The sequence below is a fragment of the Aedes aegypti genome, chromosome 1 (genome assembly GCF_002204515.2).
Source record: "Aedes aegypti strain LVP_AGWG chromosome 1, AaegL5.0 Primary Assembly, whole genome shotgun sequence".
Taxonomy (NCBI): domain Eukaryota; kingdom Metazoa; phylum Arthropoda; class Insecta; order Diptera; family Culicidae; genus Aedes; species Aedes aegypti.
Window position 1 is genome coordinate 121,557,406 of NC_035107.1, and position 17,354 is coordinate 121,574,759.

At 38.3% G+C, this 17,354-nt stretch overlaps 1 protein-coding gene across 8 annotated transcripts in view; it reads left to right on the forward strand.

Annotated features, from left to right (window-relative positions):
- The window catches only part of LOC5567734 (sex determination protein fruitless), a 781,499-nt gene that overhangs the window by 717,901 nt on the left and 46,244 nt on the right, over positions 1 to 17,354 (forward strand). The gene's annotated exons all lie outside the window — the stretch shown is intronic.

Sequence of the window (17,354 nt, forward strand, 5' to 3'; positions counted from 1 at the left end):
ATATGAGGGCTTCCAGAACAGAAAAAAAGTTGGTGCGATACGTCCAGCAAACTGCTCGAGAGAGTAATGCTGAACAGGATTACGAAGCATGCGGAGAGCGAGAACGGTATGTCTAATATGCAGTTCGGCTTCCGCAAAGCAAGGACTACTGTGGACGCCATCCAAACTGTTGTGGAAACCATGGAGACAGCTCAGAAGCAAAAAAAAAGAAAGAACCGTTATTGCGCGACGTGAAAAACGCTTCAGCTGCGCTAGCAGGTCGGTGAATCTAGAGAGGAGGCAAGCATGAGAAACATTCACTCGATTATTGCGTTCCTCTCGCTCAGTTCCACACGCAGTCAAGAGCGAGGTTGCTGTTTTTCCAACCAAGCTGAGTGTTTCAACTTCCAATGCACTTTCTACTAGTTCGCCGAGCGACAAGTTAGACAAAAACGGCAACAGAATGATTCAAGGCATCCGATTATTGTAGCGAATGATTACATATTTACATTCCGATTCCGCACAAGTGGAATTCGTGTTTGAGAGCTGATGAGCGCTCACTATCTGGAAACCCGGCGGAATGATTCAGTGAGCGTGATTTCCGTACATCCCACTGAAAGCATTCAGTGATTGGAAGGTGAACGCGTTCTTTCGTGTCTTCCATTTGATATTGATATTGAGGATCGACTTAATTGCAATGTTTATTGTTTATTGTTCATCACTATATCTGTGAAAAAGTAGCGAAGGCGATAACGGCATTATCCCGAATCGTGGCAAACGATTCGTCGATCAGAAGAAGCGGCTGCTAGCGAGCGTGACCACATTGATCATCAGATATGGAGGTCCAGCATGAGTGACTACACTTTAGATCAAGATGATCGAGCTGCGACTGGTAGATGGACACATCGTCTTATCCCAAGTCAGACGATGTGGATAAGCAGATCACATGGTGAACTAAATTTTCACTTGACGCAGTTTTTGTCTGGACATGGTTGTTTCAGACAATACTTGCACAGGTTCGACCACACAAGGTCTTCATCCTATCTCGAGTGCATCAACACGAAGGAAACTCCAGAGCACGTAATTTTTGCATGCCCGCGGTTCGATCTGGTACAAGAGGAGATGGAAGCCATTCTCGCTGACGACGTAAACGTTAACAATGTCTTCCAACGGATGTGCAACGACGTGGTAAATAGGACAGTGACACAGATAAGCCTTCAGCGGAGATGGAGAGTAGAGCAGCGACATGAAGGGTAGAGATCAGTGCTTGGCTTCGCGTCGTCGGAGCGCCACGAACCGGAGGTTATCCTCCAACCGGAATCGTCGAACCGACCTCAGCAACTGACAAGCCAGCTGACGAAGAATGAACCGACAGTGCGGACGTCATCCCCAAACCGGAACTGTTGGACCACCTCTGCAACCCGGAGACGAAGACTGCGCATAGCGTGAAATTTCCCCTTACGATAACGGCTGGTAGACGGGGCTCCATATTACCATGAGGTAGGCTTCTTTCCAAAGCCCAATATATGTGGTGTGATTGAGGTTTCCCCCTTTTTTCCAACAGTTGAAAATTTGACTGCACATTTTTGTGAGAATTAGTTTGACATTGAACCCAATTTACTAACCTCCGAAAGATTACTGGTAGATCTATAGGGCTATATTCAAATATATTCTAGGATAACCTTGAAAAACGCAACACCTAATAGAATACATCTAAATGAGCCTATATGGGTATGGGCGTTGTTCGGAAGCCTGAAACAACTGCACATAAATCCAACCCAAATCTTATTAAAATTCAATTCAAATCCAATCCAAATCCAAATATTTTTTACTTAAAATTCTGTTCAAAATCAGATTTTAAATTAAACTCAATGTTCAACTATAAATTTAACTCAAAAGTCAATTTAGCATTCGATTCAAAATACAATTCAAAATTTAATTCAAAATTCAAGTTTAAATTCAACTCCAAGATCAATTCAACATTCAACAAAAAAAATTAACCCAAAATTCTTTTCAATCCTTTTCTTGAAAATACATATAAAAGCCAATGTTTTTTCAAACCTCCAAACCCACCATTTGACAGTTGGGATCTATTCGAACAATGGAAGAGCAAAAGAAACCGAGTTGCAATTACACCTCCAGAAAGGAAGAGACAGACAGAGCAAATGCACCCCTTTTAGCCGAGAAAATTGCCGTTTTTGTGATATCCGTTTCCGGCCCGAGAGGGAACCAAGTGCAAGCCAAGCCAATCGAATCCCAAAAGCAGCCGACAGTCTTCCTTGTGCGATATCAGCAAACAGCATATGCGACGAAAATTTTCCACGTTCTTCTCTCAACGGCAAGGGGGAGAAATCATTTTCGAATTCGCAATAATAAAATTATGACGAAATGATAGGCCCTGGGGTCGATCGGCTGGTTCCCTTTTGATACTGGCGTCATCCGTATCATCTTGCCGAATGGGCAATGCTGTACATTTAGGGAATTTGCGAATCACATGAGCGGTGCATTTCTTTGGCTGAATCGGAAGGGAACTCAGGAATTGTCGTTTGAAGGTGAATTAGTCAAATGAATGTTTTTCAAATTCGATTGGTTATGCTGAAGCAATACACTTCCAATGCACTTTGAAGTGTGGATTCAAAGTGAAAGGGTAGAGGGATTCGTTTGAGACGTCTATGTCTATGCTATTGTGATTACACTAGGGTGCATAAGTTAAGGTAATTTTAGGCATTGGGAAACTTCCAGAAGCCCCGAGATTTGGATCAACTAGGTCCGAGCTCTAAAGACAGCAAAGAAAAAAAAAAAGCCCCGAGATTAGGCATTTATAAGCAAATAACGATTTTAGAATTCACGTTCTACAAGTAAACGAAGGAACATGATTTTATTTTGTTTTGCATGATCATTTATTCAGCAGGCTCAAGCGCCCAAAGGTATTACAGGGCCAATTCATACAATTTACGAAATTAGTTTTTCCTTATGGATGACTTTCTATGATCAAAAAAGTTTATTGCTTTCACGGAAAATCAGTTTACAATCAGTGACAAGTATAACTTGTTTAAGAACACTATTCTATCACAAATTCAAATCTTTAGGGGAGGAATCACAACTCAATGAGTCGTCGATTTAAAGCCATTTGAACTACGGCGACCTTTATCAATTATGTCCCACCACAGAGTGCGAGAGCGTAATTAATTATGTATGTTCATCAGACATGCACCACGTTTCACCTGGTTAATTCATTACACATCACCCAAGTATTTGCTCGTTTTTCACTCAACTCTGCTGTTGAACGCCATTGTTGACGTCGTTTAAGCGCTGCTGGTTCACGTAACGTCATTGAAGAAAAAATGCACGCTTAGGGTGACGGATTCAATAGTTGTCTTCATATTTACATGCCATTATGTATTATTATGGTATTTAAATCCAATTTTTCCTTAAAAGGTTACTTTATAAACCTTCATAAAGCCTGTCATAATGTTACTTGTAAACTGACTTGAGCTATCAAGATTTAATTAAGTCCGTTTAATCTTCCACTTTCACAGCATTTACCCTGCATTGTTGAAGGGAATGTAATGTCACTTCCTGCAGGAGCAAACTTTTCCTCCGTGGCATCAGCGAGAGAAAACGTCGAGATGAAAGTGAGGCCTGAAAAATGCTGCTGCCACTAAGCTCATTTGTTCAGCAAATTCCATCATCTCTGCCTCTCTTCGCTTCATTACATGGCATCACGAGCCAGAAGAAGCAGCTCTTCACACCTCCAAGTCCCGTTTAAACTATTGAGAACTGTAATTTATTATAATTAACATGAAAGAAATGTGTTTGCTCTTCTGGCTTTCCCCCATGACTTTCCACTGGAAAGAAATTCTTCGACCCAACATTCCAGCAAATTATGGTCAGACAGGTGGTGGTAATAGAACATGCATACCTTATAACCGTCTACATCGACGACGACAACCCGGAATAGGTTGACCATGAATGAATCGACAGGTTTCAAAGCGTTCAACTGGACCGACACCACCGCAATCACTGTTGAGCAGAGCTCAACATTTAAAAGATTCTGTGGTTTGTACACACAGAAGACATACATATGGTGGAAAGCGTGTGGTCTTTCGGGAGATGAGGAAAATGATAGCCACGATAGCCGTCTCTGTTGAGCGACCAATATCTAGAACCCTTCTTTGGCAAGGTACGGCGGTGAACCTTATTGTAGTCATTGCAACTGCAAGAGCATGAACAGGTTACAGGGTGTGTTTGTAGAAATAGTTAAACTTTGTAAAGACTCTTTTTGCATAGCTACCATGATATTCTCCTCAATTTTTATCTTCAAGTTTAAATCAGAACCTTGGGAATATCATATGAAGTTTTGGTTTTTATCGTAACATATCTTCGTCAAATTCATAAGTACAAGAAGTATTCTAAATAATTTTCCTTAATTACGTATCTGCTGCTGATTTCCACATAATGAACTCCCCTTTGGGGACATCCGCAAGCATTGAATTTCTTACTACTTGACGCAATGTCATTTTATTTTTGTTTTCATAAACATCAACGATATCTAAGAAAACATGTAAGAACTGCTTCTAATAATGTATATGACTTTGTAACTTTACATAGTAGCATCCCAGAAAATAACAGCAAATAAAACTTATACAGGTATCGATTTGAAGACGCCAATGGCGAAAAAGCGCAGAATACACTGTATTAATCGAATTCGACGTTTGCAACGAAAGCCACCAATTGGACTGATGAAAATCTCCCGATTGGAGAACACTGTTGTGAAGAAAATAATACCTCAACATATTATGAAATGGAAGACATCTCTGAGATGGATTTTTAGCTCTGTAACGGATGGCAGATCGAGTAAAGAAATTTAGATTGATTGTTGAACTACGTGCTCAACCAGCTGACAGTTCTTAGTTAAATCCTAGGTGAATTCTTCACGAGATCTATAGCAAATATCCTGTGTGATCCTTAAAAAATTTCTGACGTTATTTTTAGTGGAATTGTGGATGGTATTTATAGTAGATTTCTGTTAAGATCTTTTGCGTATTGGTAAAGTGAAATTCTAAGTGTGTACCTTATTAGATCCTAGGAATATTACTGCTAGATTCTTGCCGTTACTTACTTACTTACTTACTTTTACTGGACTAATGTTCCTCAAGACTGCACCTATAGAACAATTTTACTCCTATTCACTAAGTCCAGCACTAATTATCACAAGTTTCTCTCACGCTTCCCAAGTTTCGCTCAATTGGATGATCTTTTTGTTCCACCCCATTCGAGACAATCTCCATATTTGCTGAATTGTTGTCCGGCATTATTACAACATGCCCCGCCCATCGTATGCTTAAAGCCTTTTTTGGAAACTGGTGACACCAACGAGTAGCCCAGAGCCTCTTGACGTATGCCTTGATAAATGTGTATTCTTGTGAAGTCTTAATCGAACTCCTGGCTTATATGAACCATGAAGAAGTTCCCGTGAGATTCCTGGTTGATCATAATGAGGATCTAGTCCGATTCATGTTGTGATCTTTGGCGGATAGGATTACCATGCATCCTGATTTGCAGGGTTCTATACTGGTTAGTTATACCTGATATTCCTATTGGCGGACTCCTTGCGAATACTTTGTATATTTTTGACAATTACTAGTGGATTTTAGGATTGATTTCTGATTAATTTCACGAGTGATTCCTCCCAAATCTTGAAAAGATTGTCGGCGAGAGCGTAGTTAAATCTTTTGAAGACCGTTGACGGGATCGCTATGTGATTCTAAGCAGATTCCAGACAAGACCCTGTAATATCCTTCATTAGCTTTGTGTTATGCATCGCGGCTGTCGACCAAAAGCATGTTGAAGGTGTTATATAGAAAGCTTTCTTCAACCGATGTAATTTCTATCGCCCGAAATGGCAAAGAAATATCTCAGTTATAATATATGTTTGTTTATTTGTTTACACCAACAGACAATTAGTCCCAATGAAATGTGGTTACTTAAATTTACGACAAAATAGGTCAAGATATATAAAAACAAGTACACAATAAAAATCAAACAATTCTTCGAGTAAGTATTTCGGCAAAATTACGGCGGACTGTATGTCTTGGAAGATGAAAGTCGAACGCTGGTGCTACTCTGTTGAATACGCGTTGCAGCCCATTTATAGCTACATTTTGTCCAAAATTAGTTCGTCGTAGAGGTGGTCGTAACATAGAATTAGCTCGCAAATTCCGGTGGCGAGCACTTATATCTACCTGTCCAAGAATAGCGGGGCAGTCGATTCTCCCTTGCAACAGGTCAGCAACTATCATCGCTCTGTTTATGTCCCGGCGTGACTGTAACGTCTCAAGATGGATCAATTGGCATCTACTATGATAGCTTGGTAATCGGTGTGGATCGCGCCAAGGAAGTCGGCGGAGTGCGAAACGAATAAAACGACGTTGAACCGATTCAATCCTTTGAACGCCGTTCTGATAGTGTGGGTGCCAAACCGTCGAACAATATTCCAAAGTCGCACGTACAAGCGAACAGTAGAGTGACTTGAGGCAGTATACGTCGGTGAATTCCTTAGCAATACGGAAGATAAATCCTAAAGTCCTGGAAGCTTTCGCGATGACGTAGGACATATGGTGCTTGAACGTTAGTTGGGCATCCAGAATGACACCTAAAACCTTCACATGATCAACTCGTTGAAGTATTTTTCCGAATAACTGGTAGTTGAAATAGACAGGCTCTTTTCTCCGTGAGAACGATATATATATTGAAATACTCGTTGAACACTGAAGCAGAACCTCTTTCAACGAATTGATTTGTCATCTTTCTTAAGCCAAACCGTTCTTTGATCCTAGATTACATTGAACAACAAGCCAACTTTTTCGAATGAAGACAAAATTCCATTCCTACTCGGAAAAACATTCCATTTTCTAATGGTACACTCTGTCATCCGAGCAACGATGAAGAAGACGGATAAGCTTTTACGACTTTTGTCAGGCGTAACTCAAGGAGGGGAAGTGCACCGGGTTTGACCAATCCGATAGAGCCTGCTTCTCAGCTTAGTTTTGTATGAGCACTTCCAAGGATGCTGTATTACATCATAAAATTGTCTGTGATCCACTCGTACAATAGGTCCTAAAGCCCTGTCCCAATTTTAGTGCCAAACGCTTAAGTTTAGGCCAAAAACACATGTTCACTCAATTTTCTAATGTTTTCCGTTGGTTTAAGCCCAAAAAACATTTTTTTAGATTTTGTCACATCCTTTGGCTTAAACTCAAATGTTGGGTGTATTTTGTTTTCCGTGTCCCTTACGAAATGTCAGATAGGAACAACCCCAGTGGTCGAACTAAAACCCCTGTGGTGTTTTTGTCGACTAAGCGAACGTCAAACATCAAAAGTGTCAAGGTTCATTTATGAACCAAATTATTAAATTAAAGTTTAAACATGTTATAGCCATTATTTGAGCGGGAAAAATTGCTAAAGTAGTTACAATAACATGCTTTTTCGTGTTATTAAATAAAAACAAGATTTCATTAAAAATTTTAGGACCCAATTGCTACAGAGGTCAATAATGGTACATCAACCCTATTATGCGCTTTTGATATAGTCTGTCGGTGTGTGCATCACACCTGTACGAGCTGATGTAAGAATTTTTCCTACAGGATAAACTTTTCCCCAGTGCAGTGCTATGACGAATCACCGACAGGAAGTCAGCCAGCCTGGACCGGTTGCTGCTGGTACGAGAAACTTCCGTCGAGAAAAGAGTTGACTTTGGCTTGCACCGAACAACCCTCGAAGGATTATGAAGCTGGGCTGTGTGAGAAGTGTATTTAAGTGCATGTGTAAACGGTGAGAGCTTAACGTACATTAAACGGTACTTTGCTTTTCAATCGTTTGCTAAAGTGGATTTGCCAATTAAACCGATCCTTGGAAATGCGGAACCGTGTTGGCTCTGGAAGTGATTGGGAGATGCGTTACTGCTTCCAGCGCGAAGCATTTCTTCAGCAACAAACTACAAGCTGTAAACAAATCTGCCCCTCAGGATGCTCTGACAGCTAAATTAAAAAGTTAATTTTCCACACACACATTCCGTTTGCTGCCCAGAACACAGCAGCTACTCTCAACAGTTGCAAGCTGGCCGGGAGTAGAAAGGGAATGGCACGTGCCAAGGCTAAATTTTTCTCAGTTTAGTGACTGCAGTAGGAAAAACCTAGAGCGTGGTGGTTATCTCAAGGATTGGGAGCTTTCCGTGTGTGTAAACTTGGCTCCCGCCCTGCTGGCTGGGTTCACTTTGTAGAAGCTGGCGAGAAGCTGGGGAAAAAATCACAACTTACTACGGGACTTGAGGGAGACATGGGATAAATTGCATATGTGCTATTCGTGGTAAAGCAATTTTACGATGTTATCCCATGATGCATGATGTTTATCTTTGGACTGCGGTTCGCTGCGGGCATTAGCTGAATTATACATACGGTACCCACGAGCGGTATGCAATCATTACAGAATTCATACTGAACATTAACCTGGCTGGTTTGGACATCATCCAAGACTATCTGAGAAATGAACGAATGCATCTCTCCAAGGGTTTTTTCTTGAATTCAAGAAGACATTTTCAGCCCAACACTTTACACAAATACTCCATAGTTCTATCATAAAGTAGTATAAACCTATGTCAAGGCATTGTAGTCGAGTTAACGAATTTCCCACTCATAAATATTTCTAGAGAAAATACCACAAGAATACAGAAAAAAATCTTTAAGTAACTTAGCCGCTAAATACAAATAAACATATCCTTGATGATTTCCAGAAGATGTTGCTTGGGAAACTTTTAAAGAACTTTAGAATGCATTCCAGACGAGCTCTCAGTAATACTTCGATAAAACATTTAGAAGAAATTAAATTATGAGCAGCTGGATCACCCTATAACGAACTTCTGTACGTGTTTCTGGTGAAAATTTTCGGAAAATCTTTGATGGCTCTGGGTAATGAGTTGCAAGCGCAACTCATCTAGTGTGTTGAAAAAAGTCACGGTCGCCATATTAAACTGTGATCAGTTCAAGAAAATGTCCCCTAAGAGTTGGTTTTCATGATTACCTTGTTGGTGTTAGGGATCGCTGTTGAACTGATTTAGTGTAACTTTTTCTCACTTACTCGATAGTCCTTTCAATATAAAGTGTTAGTGAGTTGACTGTAATTTTTCAGCATCGCTATCGAGTTTTTACCTCTTCACGTTCTTCTTCTTTATGGCACTTCAATAGGATGCACATTGTAGCCAAATATAAGTGAAGTAGCCTTCAAAAAACCACACTGCTGAAGTGAATCAGAAGTGCCAAGAAAAGGATGTGGCTGCCTTTTCATATGTGATGGTTAATAAGCGAAATTCACAATATTACGGTCGCCATATGGAATTGCGGTACGCTGTATTGATGTAGGGATCTGATGACTTAAATGTCTCGTTTTGATATTTCTTAATGGCTTTATTTTATAAAAGATCAAAGATTTTGTTATCGTTGCTTCCACGATATGTATATTTTGTTCCATCCCTGAATACACCCGTTTTTTTCCTTATGTTAATTTGAAAGGCACTCTGTGCTCGTGGCCACCACTGTGCCGGACTCTTAGTTGATCTGTATCTTCTTTACCGATATAGATCTATTTTCAACGGTTGGGTGACAAAACGTCGAAAGACAAAATGTCGAATGCCAAAACGTCGAATGCCAAAATGTCGAAAGGACAAAACGTCGAAAAGACAAAACGTCGAAGGGACAAAACGTCGAAAAGATGGAACGCCGAAAGACAAAATGTCGACACATAAAATGTCGAATGCCAAAATGTTGAATGCCAAAACGTCGAAAGAACTGACCGTTGAAAAAAGTATGAGTAATATCTAAGAAAATGTCGACTCATTCGATTAATAAAGAAAACGGTGAAATATAAAAATGTAACGTAAAATCCAAATACTAGAGAATGTTTTGAGTAGTTGATACAGTATTATTCACATTGAACAGATTTAAGTACAAATTGGCCATTTGTCATACATCTCGGCTTCTAATGGTCCCATTGACATGGAATTTTTACCGCAGTTCAGAAATAACATGAGTTTCACTGTATTGGAAAATCACAATAATTTTCAAGTTTTTGAAAATATCCCATTTTGAAAACAATCAGTTATACTCAAAAATCTTATTTTACAAACTTGTGTGGTTCATCATTTTTTTTTTTTTTTTTTTGCGAAAATGCATATAACTCTAAGTATTTCCATTTCACAAATTATTTTGAATTCAAGAATTTTATCGTTTTAGTTAAAATTGCAGATTTGTGATTACTCAAAAGTTTGATTTTGAAAAGCTCTGAATTTTGAAGCTGCGGTGAAAATTTTACTAGACTGTGCACTAGAAGCCGAGATCCATGTCTCCAAACTTGACCGTTTTGTATGGAATATTGGCCAATGTGTACTTTATTCCGTCCAGTATTGTATATTCTTTTTCAATGTAATTTCATGAAATTGTAATTCGTATCTGGTCTCGGAAGCGACAATAAAAAATAAATGGAATTCATTAAGTTTATTAAGTAGAGAATACTATACTCCAATAGAACATATTTAAAGACTTACTGGATATCCTGATGAAGGATTTCTATTTCCAAAAAGTGAAATAAAAATCGAGTCAACCATTCCTATTCGAGAGAAGAACGAGCAAATTTCTGAAGAATAAAGAATTTACTAATTCCTAAAAATTAAGTTGTTTATTTGATGAAGTTTATGTCACTAAATTGTTAAAAGAATGAATGTATTTTAAAAGAATAAGTAATACACTATTTATCAATAGATAGCTTAACCAGAAATCCAATTTACTTTAGAGGTGCTGCAAAGATTTTATAAAATTTATTTAACTGCTAAATATTCACAAAAATAATAAAAAACATTAAAGCTTATGAGGATTAAGAACAAATTAAACTTAGGCTAACGCTCTTAATATAGAAAACGGTTGAAGTTCCCATATTCTGATGCATCTGGTGGTAAAAAAGATTGTGTTTGCCCACGTAGAACAGAAAGAAAGAGAAATAGTGAACTGCTCTCAAGATTCATTTCCTTTGCCGTTTTGTGAGTCTAGAGGTGAGGCGAAAAAATGCTTGGTCTTCTTCATATTTTTATGTAAGACCTACTTCTGGCTTCATTTTCAGTCTTCCTCTTGAGGTGCTGACGCGTGCTTCTTCTCTGGTCCGAACTGGTTGTAAAATTGACATTTTTCTCAAAATTTGTTCCATGCTTACTTTGATGAACATTGCAAATTTTGCAACGCCTTTCGCAATCATATTTTCCTTGGCAACGTTATAGTCATCTTTGATTCCAAAACCTTTGCATTAAAAATGATTGTCCATTCGACGTTTTGTCCATTCGACGTTTTGTCCCTTTCGACGTTTTGGGATTCGACATTTTGGCATTCGACGTTATGGGTTTCGACGTTTTGTCTTTCGACATTTTGTCCCTAAACCATTTTCAACTAATCTATATTTACATCTACTTTCACTCTCTTCTACTCTTTTACTCTCACGCCGAGCAGGTAAGAGAGTGCTTTGCTGTTAGTCCAATCGAATTCCATATACGCCATAGTCCATTGCTCTTGCGGTGGTTCGTTTTGCCGTGTTCCTGATTCGTTTGAGGCTAGCTGCCTGCGAAGAGGGTCAGTTTGTCTCAGTCATCATCTGATACTGACGGAGGATGGATGTGCTCCCCAAAGCACAGTCCTCTGTGCGGCGTCTTCTGATGGCTGAACTGATTTTTTGTGGAGGGGCTGGGAATCGAACCCATGGCCTTCCGCTTATGAAGCGAAAGCGTAACCTCAAGGCTACGGACCCCCCTAACAAATAATTATTTTGTTTCTAAACGAAAAGATTTCAGGTTTCTTGAAGTCCTTTTTTCGTTGATTGAAGATTTAAAAAAAAATTGTGGAAGATATTTATTGATTACAACACCACCTATGAACGAAAATTCATATACATGACTATTAGGTCGATTTTCTCCTTACAAACTTCAAGCTTGATTAGTTGACGGATCTCGTTCAAACTTTCACTGTAGCTTCAAGAAGTTTCTCCAAGGATTTCTTTCAGCGTTTCTTCACGTATTTGTTCTAACGATTCCTTCTAGATATTCTAGAGATCTTCGAACGGTTCTAGGGTTTTTTGGATGAAATTACGAGAAGTTTCCTAATTGAAATAATAAATTCTAATATTGTTTTGCAGCAGCTCATCGATCCATTCCAGGGAGCACTTCAAAACCACCTCCACGATTTCTACAAGGATCCAATCCAAAATTACTCTGAGGATTGCTCCAAGCAACCTTTGAGAAAATCCCCATGGATTTTATTCACCGATTCCTTGATTATTTCAGAAATTCCTCCAAGAGATTGACTAGTGATTCGTATCAAAATGTCATGAAGATGCCTTAGTAGATTAGCACAGAGATATCTCATGAAGTTAATCCAGAGATCTCCACTTACAGCATTTCCCTTGTATTTACTCAGGAAATACTCAACCAAGCTCTTTCAAACATTTCTCGAACATTCTTTTCATGTAAATTTTCAATTGAATCTTTGAAAAGTTCCTCCTCCAATTTTCCTATACAAATTCTCCAAGATTATTTCATAAACATTGCTTAAAAGAAAATAAGAGGAGAACCCGCCTAAAACTAAAACTATAATAAAAAAAAATCAACATTAATACCATCGGATTTTTTCATGAATTCAACCAATATTTTTTAGATAAATTTCCTCATTGATAAAGAATTTAGCAGCATTCACCAAAATAAATCCTGTAGAAATTTCTTTAATATTTCCTTGGAAATATTTTGAGAGGATCTCTGTAGGAATACCTGAAGGAATCATTGGACTAATTCATGGACGTGTTGTTAGATAAACTATTGGTTGATATCCTAAAGAAATCCTAAATTACAATTCTGGTGTAAATCCAGAAAATCTGTAAAATATACTCCTGGAAATATTCATCAAGAAGGATCTCGATAAATGTTTGAATGAATCGGTGGAGAAATTCCTAAAGTTTTTCCTAAATAAATTTCTGAAATTTCTGGATACATCCTTGAAAATTTCCTAGTTTAATTCAGAACGCAATCCTGAATAAAACTTGTTGAGAACTGAAGGCTTTCTTCAGAAATTTTCGGAGAAATCTTTGGAGGATTCTAAGGGGTAATTCCTGGAAGTATGATTGGATAAATTTCAGGGGGATAAACAATTCTCGAACGGTTATTTCAAAAGAATTTCTATTGATATCCGTGAAGGGGGTGAAAAATTCTTGAAGAAAACTTAGGACGAAATTTCTTGAGGGTTTCTTTGGATATATTTTGAGAGGATCTATGAAGGAATGCCTGAAGGAATCTGTGGACTAATTCATGGACGTGTTTTTAGAGAAATTATTGGATGAAATCTTAAAGAAATCCTACATGACAATTGTGGTGTAAATCCAGAAAATCTGTAAAATATACTGCTGGAAAAATTCATCAAGAAGGATCTCGATAAATGTCTGAAAGGAGCTGTGAAGGAATTCCTGATGTTGTTCTGGAAAAATCTTTGGAGAAACTTGTGGATACATCTCTGAGAGATTTCCTAGTTTAATTCAGAAGGCAATCCTGAACAAGAATATTTGACAACTGAAGACTGAAGAACTCCTGGAAGTATAATTGAATAAATTTCAGGTTGAATTTTAAAGGTTTATTCTAGAACGATTGTTTCAACAGAATTTCTATTGATATCCGTGAAGAACCCCTAGATGAATTCTTGAAGAAAACTTAGGACGAAATTTCCAAATTCTTAGAAATTACTTTTTTGAATCAATTGGTCCTGTTTGTCTGTTTCATAGAAACATGATCTCTGCAGTTTTTATTTTTTGAACACATAGCAGCTAACATACTGGATGGCTTCTTAAAAATGCTACACGTTCTTGTATCACATTACCTGAGTGAAACATCCATCTAACTAAGCTGCTTCAGTCATATTAACATCACGCTTCCACTGGGATAGATCCTATTTTTCAACTTGTTAATCGTGTTAAATGTTCTGTACGCAAAACGTGATTACAAACATGCAAAGTTTTGAAAAAAAAATAACTGATTTTTCATAAGCTCAAGCGCTATGAGGCATTACGGAGCCAATTTCATTATGTAACTATATTAGATTTTGCAGCACAATTCAGGATAGTTTGGTGAACCAATGTTCTCAGGTTTCAATAAATTTTACATGAAACTCATGGGTGCATTTTATATTACACAGCACAGTATACCTTATTGAAAACATTTGGATCTTCAGATTTTGATTGTGGACAATTATTTGTTATGCTATGTTCAGTATTTCCTTTCCAGCTTCAATTTTTAATCGAGTACTACTAAGTCAAACAGTATAATTGTATTTTATTAGCAATAAAATTCAGTGTAATTAGTTTGCAAAATAACAGGAAATTACCGATATTAACAGCAGTGGTACAAAATGGAGAGAATAGTGAAAAGTATAGCCACATCCTTCATTATTTTGTTTCATAGAATTTGTAGAGCAGAGCTTGTATTGAAAATTAAGCATGCAGAGCTTGATTTCAATAGACTGACTTAATTATTATTGACTCATCGTATAGTAACTAACAACCAGAAGAAGATGTTTCACATTATTATAAGTTAACACAGTAAGAATTAGAGTATTTACAATTATATAAACTTGTTTAGCTCTAGCAGCACGACTTCTTGTGTTTGCCTTTATAATTGGTATGGCTAATGGCTAATGTGTCCAAACGAAACCAGAACTTGAAGAAAAAATGCCATGAACCACTTCATGATCGACCAGCCGATTATGTCGCAGAAAAATCTAAGATTTTCCGGAAACTAAAATTGAAAGTTGCGCAAAATCCATGAACAAATCTGTTTTATCCATATTTTACCTTTGTTGTTAAAGTCATTTCAAGCTGTTAAATCACGATTAGTTTTACTCTTTGCTTAAATTGTAGCTTGTGTGATAAACTAATAAAATTTAAAATTTTTGAATAAGACATTCAAAATAATGGTGTGTAAATGGTACGATTTTGAATTCGTTAAAACCAAATAATAAGGGATATTTCTTGCATTTCATTAGCATCTATTCCATAGCTGCTTTTTCTTAATTCAGTTTTGTCGATTGTTTGTACTACAAATAAATTGGTTTAAATAAGAAATGCCCAAACTTTTACGCAAATCGATATCCGACGCCATTTTGGAATCTAATATGGCGACCTCTGGATAAGGAAAATCGTTGGAAATCTATGCAATATGGGTATTTTAGGATCGGGCATGTCGAGGGGATGACGACAATCGTTGTCCGACGCCATCTTGACATCCAAGATGGCGACCTTTGTTTCTTTTTCCACGCAAATTCTATTGACGGGCCTTCGATTGGGGAAGATAGTTGGAAACCTATGCAATATGGGTATTTTCGGAACGGGTACGATGAGGGGATGACGACAATCGATGTCCGACGCCATCTTGAAATCCAAGATGGCGTCCACCAGTTGGGAAAAATCGTTGGAAACCTATGCAATATGAGTATTTTCGGAACAGGCACGAAGAGTGGATGACAAAAATCGATGTCCGACGTCATTTTCAAATCCAAGATGGCTACCTTTTTTACCCCGCAAATTCAATCGACGTCTACGAAAATTCAATTGACGGGCCTTTACAATATTAAAGAACTATCTATTGATAATTGGTTACGCTTGTAGATCTTAAGGCCTATATTCGATAGAGATCTGAAGAACATCCGCAAAAAATGATAAAATACACCGTTCACTCGTATGAACGGTTAAGGGCATTTGTAGTATTTGAAATCTAATCTTTAATCAATTATTCTGGTCGTAGATCCCAAGGCCAATACTTATTTAATGGAGTCCTTGAAGGACCAAAAACATCCGTACAGACCAATAAAAAATACCGATGATGTAAATGAATAGTTAAGAGACTGTTCCATATTAAAAAAAATATATTGATAGACCATTGATCACGCTTGTAGATCTTCTTCTTCTTGGCATTAACGTCCTCACTGGGACAGAGCTTGCTTCTCAGCTTAGTGTTCTTATGAGCACTTCCACAGTAATTAACTGAGAGCTTTCTTTGCCAAAGCTACCATTTTCGCATTTGTATATCGTGTGGCAGGTACGATGATACTCTATGCCCGGGGAAGTCAAGGAAATTTCCATTACGAAAAGATCCTGGACCGACCGGGAATCGAACCCAGACACCTTCAGCATGGCTTTGCTTTGTTGCAGCGGGCTATAACTACTCGGCTAAGGAAGGCCCTCTGATTTATATCTAACCTAAATTGGGAAAGAAGAGTTCGAAGTTTAACAGTATTCATGTGACCCCAATACTGCTCAATACTGATTTTCCATAGTAACAGATTCAGCAATTGATTGAGAAATATCGTCCCAAAATACTTGCTCACGTGATTCAAATTGTCACTTTCTGTTTTGGATATTCTTCAAGTCTCATGACATGTGTAAATTCAACAGGTGGTCATCATCATTCTCGACTGGAATCATCATCCGTTCCTGGAAAACTCCGCTGCCCATTTGAGCTTAGCGTCGTTTCGAATGAAACCCCGAAAAATGTTGACGTTGATTCCCGTCGTCCCAATTTAGTGCGACACTGTCTGTCCAACACCTAGACAACTGACCATTTCCGACTGGATCCGACTGTGGCACAGAGCCCTTAATTGCTTACAGAATTTTACGACTTCCGAACGGGTATAACCGAACGAGCACATACCTGGCACTAACCAACCGGTTCCATCAACGTTAAATTAAGATGGATCCGACAGCTGGTGACGCCACCGCGTTCATCGTAAATTTTCCCCCCAGTTACGATCCGTCGTACCCACAAAATCATCCAACCTCACACCCAGTTGGTTTTGTAAATTTAACGACCATCCCGGATCTCTAGTTCCGTTCCGTCCGGGATGGTCCTGAAAAGTAAAACTGTAACTTTACTGCCACATACCAAACCCTACGGCACGGAGTGTGTCGTTTCGGGAAAAGATTGATGGTCCCCACATTGATTCATTTCCGAAACAAGTTGATCGTAATAAATTTTCGGTGGCGAAAAATTAAAATAAAGTGCACCACTCCAATCGAACGAGCCCTAATTAATGGATGATGTCACAACATAAAGTTGTTTGGAAAATAATGGTATGCCCACGGTACTTGCAAGACCCTTATTATCTGAACGAAATCTCCATCAAATCTGTACACACCGGTTGGTTTCTATGGAGATGCTTGCTTAACTGGTTAGTCACGACCGGTGTGATCAGATTTGATGGAGATTTTCTTCTGATAATAACGGTCAGGGGAGCACTGTAAATCCAATGTAA